Below are 6,279 nucleotides of genomic sequence, written 5' to 3'. Positions count from 1 at the left end.
TGCTGTAGAGTACCATCTGCTGGGGGCCTTCCGAATAGGAGACAAATGGTTCTTAAAAGGGTTGCTGCCCTGGAGATTGTGAGCCACCTAACCAGCCCACATGATTTTGGGGGACTGCCTGTCGGACTTGTCCCATGCTTGCACTGACTCAAACTTGGTCTTAGAAGTCCCTGCCCATGGTCTACACCTGACCCCACACACTGCAGATGACCTTTAACTCACGTCCTTTTGTTGCCCTTCACAATTTCCATTTGGAACCCCAAGAGAACAGAGCAGTTTTTAAATTCTGCTGGACCCTGAGCCTGTAGCAGATGGCAATTTCTGTACTTTGATTGTGGCCTTCTCCCATTTGGGTACACAACAATTGGCCACCCCCACTGGTGCTCTTCTGAGCGTATTTGCAGTAGGAGCAGAGTTGTATCCACGTTCATGGTTTGCTGAGTTTTGGCTACCTGATCATTGTCAGTGTGCCCTGGGAGGTGGGTGTTGGGGATAGTTTTATCAAATTGGATGGGCACATAACGTGGTCACCACATTTTAGAGCTACACTCATTCAGGTTGGGAGGTTTCAGGCATCAATTCGCAAACCTGTGTTAGTCATTGGGTTTCGAGCTTGGAGTTGGTGGACGGGATCCTGATGCCTATCCTAGTACCTGTATGGCTTCTCTGAAATGTAATTATACCATCCTCACATGGAATGTCAGAGGCATGCATTCTTACCGTAAATGTCACCCGTTATACTTGTATCTGAAGAGGAGAGGAGCTGACTTCGCCTTGCCCCAGGAAACACATTTAGTGGGACCCGAGATCTCTTGTCTGCAGCGCAGATGAAGGGTACAGGTTTACACAACCACCAATGCTTGTTTTGCCAGTGGAACGTTTATTTGGATCCAGACGGGGTCTAGTTCAGATGAACCTCAATGGGAATTGGCGGAGAAGGCAGATTTATACTCATCCAGTGGGCTCTAGACAGGCCAATGACAGAGTTCAGTATCATTTATAGGTCCAACATCAACCAGATTCCATTTCTAGAATCTTTAAAGCCAGTACTGGGTGACAACACACATGCAATCTGAATACTGGGCGGGGATTATAAGTGCGTGGTAGACATCTGAATAGATTGGTCCACTCCTCACTACTCGATTTCCCATCCAGCAGAGTGTCCAACTACTTCTGGGAGTGGGTGGAGCACTGAGACCTATCAGATATCTGGAAACATAGACATAAACTACTCATTTTATTCCCCAGTGCATGACTTGCAGGACAGGCTGGTCAAATTGTTGATCTCTCAAGCAGTGGTGGGGATGTCCTACCAGATAGAATACTTGGCTCGTACCTTCTCGGACCACAACCGTTTCCCGATGTGGTTGGGTTGAGGAAAGAGGTTAGCTCTGATTTCCACATGGAGACTTCTCCCTGAGCTGCTGCATGGCTTAGTATTTAGTGATTCCTTAAAGGACATCATCAGCACAACAAATTCTCTTCACACACATTCACTGTTTGGAAGATATTTAATGTATTAGTCAGGGGGTACAGAGTGGATAAACAGGTTGGAGTCTGCAGAGCTCTCATGGTGTGAGGCCACTCGGTGTGACCTGGAGGCCTATGTGCTGTTGGGTCTGGCCCTGCACCCAGACCTCTTGGTTGCAAAGAAACAACACGTGGAAGCTGCACAGAGGTTAGGACTGTTTTCCAGAGATGCTAACTTCCCAAACGTTTGCACATGTTTATGAAAATATTATTCTAATAAATGGTACTCCACATGCTCTCATCACTGACTTGGGGGTCACAAAAGTCTTCAAGATCTTGGAATGTGTAGTGTAAGGAGTTAAACATGAAAGTCTGTCTGTCCACTGGTTATCATCCCCAGATAATCAGACAGACTGAGAGACTAATTCAATGTTTGGACAAGATCTGAGATATCAAGCCTCACAACAAGATGAGGAAGAGGTAAGATATTGTAGTTAGCAGGACTAACAGTCAATAATGGCGAACAATCATATATTGGAATGCCTAATTTTGCAGGTATAGCCATCATACTTGACTATTTTGCCTGGAGCAGTCAACGTGTACATCAGTTCCTTCAGTGAAAGAACATTTAAGTAAATTAAAGAAAGTACAGAGATCAGCACAGGAAGCTTGGGAGAAAGCAGAATTTAGTTTCAAATCCTGTGTTAAATGGAAAGGAAATCCAGCTCCCCTGTATGGTTATGATGTGAAATGGGGTTATTCACAAAAAAACAAATAATAAATGTAAGTTGCCACCAAAATATGTAGGTCCAGTTCCACTAGTTATATTGTGAATACAGTTACTGTAAGACTGAAGTTTTTTAAATCTATGAAAATTCACCTCTCTGTGTATATTTAATCATTGTTATTTGCTTTTCAGTTGCACAAAGTGTGTATTTCAAAGCCTAGGGCTGATATCTTGTCAATAGGCAAGGATGATTCTTGAGGCAATGGGAGTTACTTTAAAACTATGTTATACTTCACTTTCAGGAAGGCAGCTTCAGATAAAGAAAACAGAGATATCTTTAAGGTATATAATCCTATGATCAGATTAGATGCATAATGTTAAAGGCAGTTTACTAAGATGTCTTGTTTTGTATGTAGATACCCATTCCAGCCTGCTGGCATCAGGGCTCAACAGAGTGATGAGTCAGAGTGGTGTGTCCAGTGCCTCTGTTTTCTCTCTCATCCCATTCCCCTCTCTCCGTTTCTAGTATTGTCCAACATATTATATTGTGCATGATCAGTGATGGTTATTGTGAGGGCTGTGAGAGTGCATCGCTCCCACTAGATCTGGAGTTGGATGCAGAGTTTTTTCTTTCTGACATGGACGTGTACATGTGTGTTAAAATGGAACCAGTTATTTTTACATAGTTTTTGCCATTTAAATTATCTTTTTCCTTTGTGAACCCAGCAGGTCTGCATACTGCTGTCCGTAGGGCTTGATCTTTAAATTACTGCACAGTGGGGCAGAATAAACATTGACATCCTGCTAAGTTCAGGATGTTTACCCACCAGCATTTCATGAGCTTCAATCCATCTGTTCTAGGCCTTGCCTAGCAAAGGAAAGAGGTAATTAATTGGTTCCTGCTGCCTTCACTCACTGAAGAAGTTTGCCAAAATGCTGTTTGACCAGATTAGGAGTTTTGGTTTGAAATAAGGGTTTGACTTTTGGTTGGATCTGTCTTTCTTCCTGTAGCCCAACTTATGAAAAATGCTTTCCCCCGTATACTATTTGTGTTTATCTAGATTTCAAGTAGAAGATCTACTGAAAGATGTTTGCCTGGAACATGGGTCAGTGTGAGGTTGTTTCTATCAAGGTGAGGTCTAAGTCTTAGTCTCTGGTAGAAGACTTGCTGTTGTGATCCCCCATGAAAATACAGTACAGGGAGCTGTACTGCCCGCTGTGTGAAGAGAAACTGCCCTTTGCCAGGGGGAACACAAGCATAGGTGTACGATTTTGGTGAAGTAGACTGATGTCTTCATTGAGCTGGTTTCGATGAGCCAAGCCATCCTAGTATCATGAGAAACTTACAGTCCACCTAAGACAATCACATAGTAAGAGGGTAAAGAGTCTATTGGAAGCAGCCCGGGACATCCAAAATCAGGAGCCTATGTTGCGTCATCCATCATCAATGCTGACTTTATAGATTCTCTGCCCAAAACCAATACAGTGCAAGAGGATAGAAAATTCCACTTCTCTCTAAATTTCAGAGTCATTTTCTGACTACTGAGACTGGTCGAATTTATTCAAATGTTGAAGGGTACAGGATCTATTGGAAACAACTACACAAGCTTTTTAATTTTTCAAAAACAGTTCCTACATTTTTGTTAAATAACACCTCTTACTGAACAGTAATTGCTGACATTGAGTTACCTCAGGTTAAAAGGGAAGGAAGAGATCTCCCATGCTGTGAAGAGAGGAGGGAAACAGCCAGCTAAAGAAGAAACAATTCTTCTCTCTTGGGTGCCCATAACCTCAAAGAAGTCCAATTGTGTGCAATTGGTTGATCAGCAAATCTGAATGGGAGTGGGATCCAGTATAGAATTTAATTGATGGAGCCATTTGAAGTTTCATGATAACAAGGATTTAGGGGGTCATTATGAGTTGCCGCCCGCTGAACTCATTTCTGCCACTTCACCGCCAGTGCGGTGAAGCCCCCGCCAGCCCTATTATGATTATCCCACTGGCCCAGAGGGAAACAGGGCCTTTACATTGACGCCGGCTAGTGGAGCCGGCGCAAATGTGGCGGTGCAGTGAATGTAGCTGCACCCATCGCGCATTTCACTGCCCGTAATTCAGGCAGTGAAATGCACAATGGGGCTGTGCATTGGGGCCCCTATACTGCACATGCCAAGTGCACCCATTATGCCAGCCTTTCCCTGGTGGTGTAAACCGCCATATAAGGCTGGCGGGATGGGACTCATAATCCCCCCTGTCAGATCTGAAATGCGTTTCCACCGTGGCGTCTCCGCCACGGTCATAATATGACGGGCAGTCCCTGGACCACCAGACTCATAATGAGGGCCTAATTCTTTTTAGAGTACCTTAATGATGTTCCCAACTGAATTCTGAATTGCATTGTTCCAACAGAAACATTTGAACAAGCATTTGCAAAGCTAACATGTATTGCTTTGTACACCTATTCACAATGCCAATGCTAAAAAAGGGCACTTTTGCTGGTTGCGTCTTTCTGTAGGTACATATGTGCAAAATCATATGCACTCACAAATACACCCCCATGCATGCGTGCACCTAAATAATGACACAGGCGCCATTTTCTTAAGTTTATTAACTGATCCAACATGGCAGACAGCATTTAGATCAGTAAATCAAAAATAGTAGTATTGGAGTACACTACAGTAGATGGCAGTTGCCAAGCCATCTAAACAAATGCAAACTAAGAACATGGGTAATGCCCGCAAGAGGAGGGGGTGCTTTGGAGAATGGGGGAAGGAAGCAACAGTGATTGGGAAGAATAAAATAAAAAAAACACAGGTGTGGGGAGGAGGGGGAATGAAGTATATGAGGGCGAGAGAAACACAAGATACCATACAAACCTGGCTCAATGTCATGAACTCGGACGGTTTCAAATGTTAGCTCTCCCTGAATGCCAAATCACTTGGATTCACCAGGGACACCCACCTCTCCCTCAAACAGCACATTGGCAAACAAAATAAGGACAGCCTGTTACCAGATCTTTCTTCCAAATATCCACCAGTTTCTTCCAGAAATCAATTACAGAACTGCTGTTCCGGACTTTGTACTCTTGGATCAGGATGGTGGTAATGCCCAGCTCCATGCCTTCCCAGACTCCACACTGGCACCCCATAGGGGCATCCTGCACACTGTAGCACATCCTATCCAGGGCCTGAAGAAATATGATCGCATCACTCCTACCCTGATGGAAATCCACTGGCTCCCATTACCAACCTGCACAATATTCAGAAGTAGCTGCATCCTTTACAAACCCATTACAACCAGCAACTCCACTTATCCTGCACAGAAACTCACAATATGTGGTGGTTTTCTGCACACTTGCAACCAGAACACCATCAAACTGCAGACTAAAAAGTGTAAAAAAGAAAAAAAACAAGGCAACAGGCCTTTTCCATCTATGCACCCAGGATCTGAAACAACATACCCATATCCATCAGGACCGCCCCAAAATGCCCCATTTCCAAAAAGTGTTTAAGACTCACCTTTTAAAAAATACACTACATCACAATGCATTAACCATCCCCAACTCAGCTTCCTATCGAATGCCTGATCAACTTTAAGTTTTCCTTTGACCATGTACAGAGCTCTGCTGCCCTTTGGCTAGGTTTGCACCATAAGCATACATACATACATACATGCATTCATGCATACATACATAGAGTGGGTGTGGAAAGGTATGGCAGAGGAGATTCCCATAAGAGAGAAAGTAGCACATGAGACAGAGAGGAAGAGGGCGTTTGACCGGGAAGAAGAAATCAAAAAGCGCTAGGAAGACATGCATTCTTATGGAGCGCTTAAGGAAAAAGAAAATAGAGGCTCCCTAAAAATGAGTATGAAGGGATACATATCAATCAATCAAAAGGATGGTAAAGGGGCAATGCTTCAGGGAAGAGAGCAACATGAGAAAAGGAAAAAAGAAGAAAGAAAGCCATAGAATAAGAGGCGTGTAAAATAACGGACAACAAGGGGTAAGTTCTTGGTAGAGTCTACGAAAGGTATTTTGCAACTAAACAGCTAAAGGAGAACAGGGCTATAAAGGATGGCACTAG

This window comes from Pleurodeles waltl, chromosome 7 (assembly GCF_031143425.1).
Source record: "Pleurodeles waltl isolate 20211129_DDA chromosome 7, aPleWal1.hap1.20221129, whole genome shotgun sequence".
NCBI lineage: Eukaryota > Metazoa > Chordata > Amphibia > Caudata > Salamandridae > Pleurodeles > Pleurodeles waltl.
The sequence above is the reverse complement of the archived record's forward strand: the minus strand, read 5'-3'. Positions refer to the sequence as shown.